The sequence below is a fragment of the Mastomys coucha genome, unplaced genomic scaffold (genome assembly GCF_008632895.1).
Source record: "Mastomys coucha isolate ucsf_1 unplaced genomic scaffold, UCSF_Mcou_1 pScaffold1, whole genome shotgun sequence".
NCBI classification, from domain to species: Eukaryota; Metazoa; Chordata; class Mammalia; order Rodentia; family Muridae; genus Mastomys; species Mastomys coucha.
Genome location: NW_022196891.1, coordinates 82,024,324 through 82,037,095, shown reverse-complemented (window position 1 = coordinate 82,037,095; position 12,772 = coordinate 82,024,324). Strand labels below are relative to the sequence as shown.

The following is a 12,772-nucleotide window of genomic DNA, read 5'->3' as shown; positions in this document are numbered from 1 at the left end:
CTGTGGCCTCCTGTCTTTAACTGTGACACGTCGGAACCAAGATGCCTGAAGAGTATGCTGAGTAAAAATGTTCCTACTTATGAGTGATAGAGACACAGGTGACCCAGTTCTCTCAGTCTGTCATGGTACCATAGGAATGGACCACACAGGACATTTCAGGAACAGGGGTGAGCTGATAGATGCAGCCCAGACCAGACAACCTAAAAGGGAAGAGGTCAGCTGCCCATAAAGAGATGGGAAGGCCAGTGTGGAGGAGCGGGGAGGGAATGAGAAAAGAGGGTAGGGGAGAGGAAGGAAGAGGGCAGGGTGGAAGGTGAGGTAGAGGGAGGAAGGAGCACGGAAAAGAAGAAAGTAGACTAGAAGCGGAGAGGGGAAGAAAAAGAAAGGAGAAAGTCGGATTCATGGGCGCTGCATGAGTCCTGGCTGTGAGTGTCTAGCATTTCTTACATATTTTTTCTTCCCAGCAGAGAGATGAGTTTGAGGCAGAGTTCAAAGGCCAGGTAGATGTTGACTCTACAAGAAAGAGCTTCCTCAGTCATCTTCCTCTCCAGCTGACTCTAAAGACCTCGTGCATGGTCAGAATATGCACCTGATATTTGTTGAATGAATAGAAGAAAACAAAGCAAAAATCAAAGCAAGCAGGGTCTAGGCAGGCAGAGTTAGGTAGACAGACCTATTGGATACTGGTAAGCAATCATATTGGCTTTGGGGTCTAAGACATAGGACCAGTTAAGCCCAGACCTGACAAGTGGTGGGGACAAAAAAAAACGAGATGAATGGCCAACTGGGTAGAATCCAAAGTAGTTTCTCTTTTATTTTGTTTGTTTTTTTTTCTCATCTTAATATGGTTTTGTGTTTTGTTTTGTGCCTTTCATAGAGTGCAAGCTTCCCCAGGAAGCTATTTTTGTAATATGCTCTCTGGAGTACACAGGGCGAGACTTTACAGGAAGTTGCGAATAAGGCCGTTGGCCCACAAGATGGAATGAGAGAGTAAATAAACAAAAGGAGATACTTTTAAACAGCGAGGGAGCTGGTGTTGCAATTCTGCATCCCAACAAGGTGGAAAAGCTTCTCCAGGTCTCTGGAGCTCTGTTCATCTCGTCTGTGCTTCATTGTCTCGTTCTGGCAAGTGTTCTGAGTGACTGAGTGACGCTGTCTTTCAAGTAACGTTGTCTTTGCCCCAGGGCCTCCTCAGGGGAACTTAATGGGATTGGCCCTGGGGCCGTTATCTCTGAGCAGCAGGGACCTTTCCATTTTAGCTTAAACGAATCAGAACAACCACGCGGTGATATGGTAATTTCTGTAACATGGAAACTCCCCAAGTTTGGGAAGGACAACAGAGCATGGCAGCCATCTTGACTAACTGCCATTGGCCAAGTGGTAGGAAACCAGGAGCACACATCATTGGTTCCTGAGAAATTCTTTGGAACATGTGCCCCGTCCCCACGTTAACCCATCCCAAGGATCCTGAGTATATTAAGATCCTGATATATGTTCTAATAAATTAATGAACTTCATTAGTAGAACAGCATTAAACCATGCCTAGCAGTACACACATACCTCAGACCCCAGCATGAGGGAGGCAGAGGCAGGAGGATCACTGACGGCAAGCTTGAAGACAGGGATGGTCGAGTGAGTTGGAAGTATCTAACAAAACAAATTTCCCAATTTGCGGAGGTTTATCTGTTGTTTTTTTCTCCTTCCTTGGGGGCTATCTCAACACCACAGGACACAGACCGTGTGGTAACTTGTCCTCCCTAGCAGGCCTTTCTCTGAGACTCATCCAGTTCGGAACAGTGTTGACATTCTTCTGGGAATCAATACAAAATCACCAGGCAGGGTGCAGCCAGCAGCTCAGAGAGGCTCCTGATGAGGGCTCTGTTGGGAGGTGTGTACAAATGCACTGTCACTGCGCTGGCTAATTTTTAACAGCCATGATGGTGATCGCTAGATCAGAGAAACCCAGTTTCTATAGTGTCAGCCGATATCAGATGAGGGTGTCACCTGACAGGCATCACATGAATAAAACCCTGGGTGCCAACACCATTGAGATCCTCGGCCATGCCTACCTCAAGACCCAGTTTTAATTATGCCAGAGCCACTGTGTCCTGTTATTCCTAGTGACACCTCTCCTCCCAGGCACCTTTCCATTGTTCCGCCCTCTCTCAGTGGCAGGGTTCAAGTGTGTTGGGTTTCCAGTCATTCTCCCATTACCATGGTTTCCGTTGACGTGCGACATCATTGCAGACTAGGGCACAGCTTCCTTTGGCTGGTCACAGCCCCACCACACCTGTCTTTTCACTCTGTGGCACAAATGCCTACTGTCACCAGGGCTCTTTCACATGCACATGTGACTTCCAGGTGACCACAGAGATAGGACACGGGGCGGGGCAGAAAGGTGTTCAGTTCATTAACATGAGAGACGAGACGGCCTCAGTCACAGCCCGAGGTCAACTGAAAGGAGATGGTAAATTTGTTATCTTTCAAAAGCTTTGCTATGTCACACAAGGAAAACTTTTACAAAGAGATAAGTTAACTCTCTCTCTCTCTCTCTCCTCTCTCTCTCTATTTCCCTCTCCCTCTCCCTCTCCCTCTCCCTCCCCCCCCCCTCTGTTGGTAAGCATGAAGATGTGAGCTTGGTCCCCAGAAGCCATGTAAAACGGAGCTAAGCGTGGTGTGTGTTCATCGGTCCAGTGAAGCGGAGGCAGGGACCGGCAAATTCCAGGGGCTCCCTGGCCCTCCAGCATTGCTTACTTGGAGAACTCCAGGCCAGTGAGAGAGCCTGTTTCAACAAAATAAAAAAAAAAGGTAGCTGATGCCTGAGAAATGATTGTCCTTTGACTTTCACACGCACACACACACACACACACACACACACACACAAGCACACATATAAATATACAAACACGCGTACAAACGCAGACTGTAACTAGTACCACCACCATCCCCATCCCCCACTGGCTAAATAATTAAATGCCATTTCTTGGGATTCCGGAGACAGCTCTGCTGTGAAGAGCTCTTGCTCTTACAGAGGTCACAGCTCCCATTCCCAGCACCCACAGAGCAGCTCACAATCACCTGTAACTCCAGTTCTGGGAGATGCAACATTTACCTCTCTCTCCTCTGGACGCCAGACACACGTGCTACACACATGTGCATACAGGTAAAACACGCATACCAATCAATTAAAAATAAATAAATCTTTAAAAAGGAAAAGAAAACCTTCCAGGCAGCATACATCTTGATCCCAACATTTGAAAAGCAGAGGGAAGTGCATCTCTGTGAGTTTGAGGATATCCTGGTCTACATAGCAAGTTCCAGGCTATCCAAGGCTGCATAGTGAGACCCTTTCACAGAACAAACAAACCCAGTCATTTATCCTTCTATATAGAGAATTGAGGGGACCCCAAGATGGAGACCAGGTGTGACCAGGAATAGAGTAGAGATCTTTCGGAAGACTTATATTTATGTTTTGTTGCAGAAGCTCTAGGGCCCCGGGGGGCTCTGGATGAAGGTGAGGGAGGGGCTTACACACAGAAACCTGGAGAGATGGGATAATAGAGAATGTGGCTGCGGCCGTGCCTCAAAAACATCATGAAACAAAGAGGGATTAGAAAGAGTCAGAGATAGAATATCTAAGGCTGCTGAGACTCTAAAACTTGGAGCAAAAGCAGTTCTGTTTTAGTGGCCTCAGGGTTAAAGAGACACAGAACAGAGTGGAGACCCTCCCAGAGCTCCCCGCCTCAGACCCCCACAAGCCACCATGAACCTGAGCAGCTGGAGGTGAGGAGGGGCTCTCTCTCTCATCTGGCTGTGTCTCCAGGGGATGTCTCCTGACATCCAGCATGTATGCATCTTGACTTGGATGCTCCCCTTACCAAACTCATTCCTCTTGCTGTGCTCCCAGTGTGCGACTGTCATTACCACTAGTGACATAAGCCACACGCAGGGAGCCATCACAACCTTCCCCCCTCCCTCTCTGACTCCATATCCCACCAACCACCCATAACCCGTGTATATCTTATATTCATCCCATGGCCGCTCTACGAGTCCAGGAAAGTCATCTCGTCACTCAGGTGGTTCCATGGCTTTATTGGAGGTGTGGTGATCTGTCTCTCCTTCCCCACCCTTCTTATTCCTAGGAAAAGGCTTCATCACAGCGGCTCTGTGTCACTGGTCACACCATCTGTGTTGCTGATATACCTCGAGGCTCTCCCCAGTGTACTTTACCGTGCAGCCACCTCCACAAGGGCCCACACCCCACCTACCCTCCCAGCTCTTATAATACCAAGCTGCCAGACGCATCCTGAGCTTGAAGTCTCTCCTTGCCCTCCCTCTCCTCGCCTGTACCTTCCATACTTGTCTTTTAAAAACGAACAAGTCTTTTCCTTTTTCAGTCTAAGGATTCTTCTGAGTGATCATCTCTGATTTGTCTTTTTATCGTGAGGTACTGGCATTTTGGTGCCATGCTTATTAATATAAACTACAGACTCAGAAAATATATATATTTTTGGAATGAATGAATCCTAACCACCATACTTAAAAATAGACTCCCAAAACTTGCCTCTAGTTTTAAACTCTCCTGGTAGTGTGGCTATTACTCATCAATATAAGGAAAATTCGCCTTGAGCTTGGTACTATAGCAGATTATAAGTCATTGATCTGACACAGGAACACTGGGAATCTAAGCTTCTTCCGACCCATCAGAGAGCCAAACTCTTATTGTCCTCAAGCATGTCAGGTGTTGTCTATTTATTGAAACATGCTATGTATCTCCTGATCTGTATTTTAAAGATACAATATTATTGCAATATTACTTGATCTGGATTTTAAAGGTACACTATTACTACAACATTACTAAGTACTTCATAGAATTCTAGTGAAAGTGAAATGATGTATTTACACACTGTGTATGGCACAGGACACACAGGCAGTGTTCCACAAAGGACAGATACTGTAATTTCTACTGTTTTTAAGTTTTATTTCAACGTTGTGTCAATCATCAGGGGAATTGTTCTTAACTTTGTTAATGTCAAGTTCCTGTTTAAGATTCTACAAATGCAAACACAACCTTAAAACAATTATAAGAGCCTTTGAGAGCTCTCAATGCTGTTCCATGAAGTTCATGTCGTATTCACAGGTAGAAGCAATGAAAATATACCATAACTGTGTGTTGCATCAAAAGAGAACAAGAACAAGAAATCTAAAGTGTAGTTAGAAGAAATCATCAATACTTAGGTGAAAGACTGTAGATGTATTTGAATCTCTTATGCTTCTTGCAAAATCGTCACCATATTACAATTGTCTGAAGTTAAAAGGGCTTGGTAGGTGTGGAAAGTTCAGCACAAAGAGCTACCCCACATTTCCAACAATCCCATTTGACCAGCATGTCTGCTGACAGAATTCAAGATGCAGAAAAATCACTTGAGGATTCTCAGGGATAGCATTACCTAAATTGGCGCCTTCAAATAACACAACAGAGCAGTGGCTCTCAACCTCCCGAGTGCTTTGACCCTCTAATTTAGTTCCTCATGTGTTGGTGACACCCCACCACCACTGTAAGATCATTTGTGTTGCTGCTTTTGAACTGTAGTTTGCTACCGTTACGAACTGTGAGGTAAATATCTGATATGCAGATGGTCTTAGGCAACCCCAATGGAAGGGTCATTTGACCTCTAAAGGGGTCACGACCCACCAGGTGAGGACCACTGCAACATAGGGAGGTTTTTGAAATTAAAATTTTTTCTTAAGCCCGACATCTTTCTTCAAATAGAAAAGGCTCCACACTGTGAAGTAAGTATGACCGAAAGACAGAACATATGTTAGAAACGTTCAAAAATGCTGGGCATCCCTCCAAGTTCCTCCTGTTGGCTGGGATCTGCCCACTGCCACTGGCTGGAGATGCCCTTCAGACATAGACACATAGCAATTGAAACCTAATTAGCACATACTTCCTAACAGAATCAATCTATCAGGCCTCTGATATTAGTAAGTGAATGTAGAATTTTTAATAATTTAATCTCTTAAAATAAATGCACTAGAGGTTGTCTTGATTTGATGCACTAGAGAGTGAATGTATAACAATGGAAACTTCCTTTATCTTAGCAATTATCCAATAATCTATTTTAGAAGTTTTGTTTTTAACAATTACGTATTTAGGCTGCTCGTGACTTTAATCCCAACACTTGGGAGGCAGAGGCAGATAGATTGCTGAGTTCAAGGCCAGCCTGCTCTACAAATCGAGTTCCAAGGCAGTCAGGGCTACACAGAGAAACCCTGTCTTGAAAAAAAATTATTTAATGACAGTTGCACTTAAATTTTCTTCCAGTTTGGGAAGTAAACATTACACTGGAGTGGATACTTAAATTAGAACTAGAACATACATATTTGTTATATCATATATATTTTTGGTATATGATATATAATAATAGCATGTGTGTTTGTGTGTGTGTGTGTATGTATGTATGTGTGCGTATGTGTGTGTGTGTGTGTCTTAGGACAGGGCCTCATCCTCCTAGCCCAGGATGGCCTTGAACTCACGATGTAGCTGAGGTTGCCCTTGGTTGGATTCCTGTTCTTTCTGCCTTTACTTCTCAAGTGTTAAAATTATAGACAAGTTACACTACACTTGTGTAACTCAATTAATATTTTAATTGATTAAATTTAATTGATTGCTCAAATTACTATTTCAATCAAGTAGAAAATTGTTCACCTATTGTTACCCCCCCCAGTCTTGTGTATAACATTTTCTAGATAATTATCCCAGTTGTAAAAATAATGATTAGTAACAGTTTCTCCCCTACGCCCTATCACACTCTAACCACGTGTGTGTTTCTTGGCAAGATTGACATCCAAAGGCATGAGCTTCTTTATGGGAAGGGAGCGTTTAATACAATCAGAAAGCCATCATTGGTTATTCCCACGACATCTGTTCCACTACCGCATGCATGACCCGACCTTGCCAGGTTGCTGATTATAACTATGGGACAATGGGATGATCTGAAAATAACAAGTAAAACTTTCCACCCACTCCTGGTCACTGCAGAGGAGCCTGCCCATCACCTCCTCCAGCCTATTCACTCCTCTTTGTTAATGAGAGACCCCAATCATGAGTTTTGACAAGATTCGTGGATGTCCAACAAAATATGTCATTTCCCAGCCCCAGCCTCCATTTAGCTCTCCCTGGTCATGTATCCGAGTTCTTACCTATGAGATGTAAAGCTGGAGAAATCTGAAAACCTCCCTGGCACATCACAGCCTTTGTCTAAAGCCTTTCCCCACCTCATTATACAGCCCCTGGTTGGTCTGGAATTCACTCTGTAGAGCCAGGCTGGCCTTGAACACACAGAGAAGCTCCTTGGTGGTGCAGCTGCCTGGAAGTGTGCAGGGAGCAGTGGTACATTTTCACGAATCCCTCCCATGGGATGAGCTTCTCAGCATTGCAGCTGCCTGCATCAATCATGTTCCTGTAGGCGCCTGCCCTCCCCCCCCCCTCCCCGCTCAGGCTTAATTACGCAAACTCATTGTTTCTCCAAGTTGGACTTGGATACTGATATTCCCCTATCAGGAGTGAATAGAAAATGCCTCCACAGGAAAGTCTCACAAGGGGCAATCCACACAACTGCAAATATTTACAACCACGATGTGAAAGCCGAAAGAAATCCTGGACCAGCCAAACCTTCAGATGAGTACAGGGCAGCTGCCGTCTGGAGTGCCTTCTGTTAAAGACCTTGCGGTACAAGGACCGTGTAAGCTATGGTAGCGCGTGAGAGGGGAAACCGAGACAATAAATACACGGGTTGGCTCAAGCGTAAGAACGGCTTATCCTACGGTCAACAGGGACAAGGGTCACAGAGCATTCTCTTATTTCTGAGTCATGAAACATCACAGAAGCAGTACGCTGTAGTTAGAAGATGAGTTTTAAAGAATTGGGGAAAGAGCTAAGGCCATTATCTAGCACAGCTCCACCTCTGTAACCTTAGACAGGGCATCTATCTGCTCCGTGTTGTGGTCGCCGGCACTGGGTTAAGCTTGCGTCACAGCCTTTGAAGTGCTATAGGTTTGATTTATTATGAAGCCCAGGGTGATTTAGCCTCTTGGAGCTTAACTAGGCAAACAGCCTCCCCACAGAGAACTGTCTAAGTCAGAATGCTAAGTTATTAATTTACTTCAACGAATAAAACTGTCACGTGGATCTGATAAATGTCATTTTCACCCTGCTTTTCGTTTCCTGTCTAGGCCTGTGCTTCTCAACCTTCCCAATGCTCCGGCCCTGTAATCTGTCCCCTCACGTTGGTGGGACTCCCAATCACAAAATTATTTTGTTGCTCCTTCATAACTGTGGGTCCACTGCTGTTCTGAATTGTAATGTAAATATCTGATATACAAGATAGCTGATATTTGACACCTGATATCTGATAGCTGACATTTGATTGGAGGTTGCAATCCACAGGTTGAAAGTCACGGTTCTAGAGTCACTCTAGTAAAACCTTACGTGTTTGCACACACACATGGCAATTTTATGCCCGGCTAGACTTCTTTGAGCACAGATAACGTTTCTCTTGGTATGTCCATACCATCGCTTGAGCCACGGGTTGACTCCGTGGGCAGCCTTGCTGTGGTTATGTTCCTGGATCTGGCTGAACCTGCTTGGTCTGGAATGGGCAGGAACCATCCCATCTAAACCTCTTGTTTGGCGTCTATTCTTGCTCTCCTGCCAGATGACTTTTCCTTCACGTTTTCTCCAAGTTCTGGGTCAAAAACGCTGAAGTTGAACGTTTGGTCACTAATGTCCCCACCTGGAGTAGCCTTGTGTTTTACCTACCTTGGATTTCTGTTCTTTCCTAACAATGACTCCTTGCCCTTTCTTAATTCTCTCTGCCCACATTTTTCTTCAAGCCCCGCGATAACAAACAGCTCCGGGCAGGTGGAAACCTGGCAGCATGTTGCCTCAGCTGTAACGTGACAGCTCGAGTTCCATCTGGAGCTTCCCAGAGCCTCAGAGGAATAGACTTGAAGAAACTTGCCTGATGACACTGCCGACGGGGGTTCCCACCTCTACAGAGCAACCCCAATAGAGGAAGAAGAACGTGGATTAATTCTGAGACTCATTCCATGTGGCTTCTTGGATGTTCCTGAAGTCAGGACAGAGATCTTATTCACCCTTAGTGATTACTACTTCTCTGTTTCTTACATTGCTCTCTCTCTCTCTCTCTCTCTCTCTCTCTCTCTCTCTCTCTCTCTCTCTCTCTCTCTCTCTCTCTCTCTCTCTCTCTCTCTTTCTCTCTCTCTCTGCCACTCCCTCACCCTTCTCCCACTCTTAGTTCCTGGGATCTTGTTCCAAGAATCAGCTAAGTGAGTGTAAGCCAATGACTCAATGACTCCGCCTCTGATTTCTGGGAGAATCCTGTGTCAGACTTCAACAACAGAGGAGCATTCTTTTGGGTCTCACCCTCCTGGAATGCTGTCCCTGTCACTGGCCCACCAGCCCCGTTCCTACATGACAATGATGACCCCCTCGTCACAGAAGCAGAGCAGATGGCTTTGACATCCTCAGCTCTACCTCAGCAGTCCCACTGGAGTTTGGAATTATCTAGCACAGCTCCACCTCTGTAACCGTAGACAGTTTCATCTTCTCTTTTATATACATCAATATTGGCCCTGCTTCTCATTATTACCCCCTTCCCTAGTCCTTAAACACCATGGAGACTGCTGGCATCTTGAATGCTCTCCTTTATTCCCTTCGAGTTTTTTTTTTTTTTCATCCTTCCCTGTCCACGATATCGAAGACTAATCATTTCAATCATTATCCATTATCTTTGCATTCCTACTGTTCTGCATATTCGTCTTCGGAAACTTACTTTTTAGAAATCACCCAATGGTTCTTTATCTAAGAACAGAGCGGTTGAGTACCACTGAGAAAAATCACGCCATCAGCCAAAATGGTGGCACTCTAACCTAGACCCCAATGTCAGCTGTGCATTCCTCACCCCCAAGCCCTGTCTGATGACCATCTGTCCTATTTCCATGCTATCATAGGACAGTGTGCACCCCAAAATATGCACATCGGTTATCACATGCTTCATGACACCTATTTACAAGTCAAGTGTTGAGTTAAGTGTTGGGAATGGAGTTTTGAAGGACAAGCATGGCCCTGCTCCCTCTGTGCTGGGAATGGGGTTTTGAATGACAAGCATGGCCCCACCCCCTCTGTGATGCTCAGTCTCTCTATTGCATTCTATTCAACTTTTCAGACTGTTCTTGGATGCTTCGAGTATTAAACTGATCTTGTCATAAATATCTGGGATCCAGTTACACATGGGAACAAATAATTGAGAAAGGTATCTACTACTGATAATCTACAGCACACACATAGCTATTCCATGCTCAGACATCAGCTGTCCTCAGCGGAGGTTCCTGGGAGCTCTAGTTTGACTTGGTTCTCTAAGCCGTTAGAGACTTGTGGTGTGCAGAGTGAGTAGCAGCCAGGCTGCCCAGCTCGCTGGGTCTCTAGCAAGACAGAGGTGTGTTCAGGTATGCAAGCATGAGCTCGGACTGAGCAGGAGGAAACAAGAGACAAACTTAATTCATTACAATGGTTTTAAAAACCCGAGGATGGCACACACCTTTAATCAAAGCACTCAAGAGACAGAGGCAGGCAGATCTCTGTGAGTTCCAGGCCAGTCTAGTCTACACAGCAACATCTACATAGTGAGTTCTAAGACAGTCAGAGCGATGTAGAGAGACCCCGTGTCAAACAACGACAAAAAGCTGGGGAATCATACATGGGTCTTTCTCAGCTAGCCCCCTCTGGGGACATACCTGCCCTGCCACTCTCCGTTCGTTGTCCCAGCCCCAGATGAGGTTTTTCTCTCTCCTTTCCCTGCCTTCCTCCCGCTATTCCTCCATCTTTCAGTTTTTGAGACAGGGTCTCTCTGTGTGGCCCAAGACAGCAGCCTCCTGCCTCCTCTTCCTGAATGCTAAGATGTCTAAGCTCTCCTGACCCCCACCACCCCCGCACTGCCTGTTTCCTTTAGTGCCTCATGTCTCCAAACTTGCTGTTACCTCTGCTCTGAAGACTCTGTTGCCCACCCCACCCCCACCCAGTCTTTAGTCTCCAGGGAATGCTGGACTATTATCTCACTTCACCTTAACGCACCTGCCACACAAGTACATTCTGCCTGAGCTTGTATGATGGCTGTCTCCCCATCACACAACAGATATCTGGAGGGAGGGGGGGCTTGTCTGTCTTGTTTCACAGTTAATCCCAGCATCCTGCGCTGTGGTATGGCTCAGGGCAGGAGCACAAGGAGCACTGACTGAACTCTTAGCCTCTCTGCCCACATGACTTAGCATTTGGAACTGACCACGTGATCCAGGGTTTGCCTGACTCTTCCTGTGTTGACGAGATGATGCTCTCGGCCATACACCTTAACACAAAATCGCCCAAACTTTTTTTTTTTTTTAACATGAGAGCTCCTTTAAAATTAGAATGCACTGACACAGCACAGACAGGCAGTCCAGAGATACAATGGGGATTTGGTTCGTATTCATGCCAGAAAAATGGACTACACAACTGCAATCGTAAATAATTGAAATACGATTGATTTTTCCTTCTTGAATCTTATGTGCTAGAGAAAAGCACTCCTACATACTCTGGAGATGCATAATTGTCACCATCAGCTTGACGAGGCTTAAGATCACCAGGGAGACGGAGGCCAAGTGTGGGTCTTCTTCTTTCGCTGCTTTCTCTCTGTCTGTGACCAAACTGTTCATGGCAGACTCAACCCCTGTGAAACTTTAAGGCAGAATAAATCTCTCCTCTCAGGTTGCTTCTGTTAGGAGACTTGATCATGGAGATAAAAAAGTGGCCAATGTGCAGTCCACATGGATGTCTAGGGGATAGTGGGCTCAAGGGTAGCCAGATCCAGGAGATGGGAGAGGACTGGAAGATGTACGCCAAGGGAGAAGGAAGGGACATGAAGAGACATGGAAGTGATCCACCGTATGGAGCTATTATCGGTCTGTCTCCACCAGGAAACAACATCTACCTTACATACTGAGGCCCCGGGAGTGGATTTCCCGTTCTAGAAATTCGAAGAGCTGCCAAAAGACTATAAAGGAGTTAGCAAAAGACTATAAAGGAAGCTGCAGAGACAGGCGGCGCCCTGAGTGACCACAGGAAGTCTCACCTCAGTATAGAAACACATCCAAAAAAGAGCATCGACTTCAAAAGCCACTGTGTCAGGATGACTCCTTTGGAAGCAACAAAGGAGAGCATTCACTACAAAGCAGGGGAGAAACAAGTCTCCCCGCCCCCTCCTCATTCGTGGAGGCTGCCTCCAGAGCCTTCCCCAATGCTGCTTCTACACTCCAGAGCCCTTCCCGTGCTGCAAATTACTGCCCCTCTTCCTTCAGGAGCATGTACCTCTCTCTTCACAGCTCCTCCCAACCTCTAACCACTCTTTGAGTACCATTAACAGACGCACCAGCAGACAGCAGTGATGCCTCGAACCATCCATAAGAAGTGATGAGGGGGAAAGATCTAATATTTAAGGCTCAATATCTACTGTCCCCTTCATACAATCATCACAGCAAGAATGACACAGGGCTGGAGAGATGGTTCAGTGGTTAAGAGCACCGACTGCTCTTCCAGAGGTCCTGAGAACATGCTGGGTCATAACCATCTGTAATTGGATCTAATGCCCTTTTCTGAGAGCCATGGTGGTGTACTCATATACATAAAATAAATTAAAAAAAAAAGAATGGCTGG

General features: G+C 45.7%; 1 long non-coding RNA gene across 1 annotated transcript; it reads left to right on the top strand.

Annotated features, from left to right (window-relative positions):
- Window positions 1-2,242: 2,242 nt before the first annotated feature.
- LOC116071692 lies at window positions 2,243-2,827 on the top strand. The gene is made up of 2 exons (XR_004111082.1): window positions 2,243-2,467; window positions 2,622-2,827. It is a non-coding gene; the product is annotated as an uncharacterized LOC116071692 (long non-coding RNA).
- The last annotated feature ends 9,945 nt before the right edge of the window (window positions 2,828-12,772 follow it).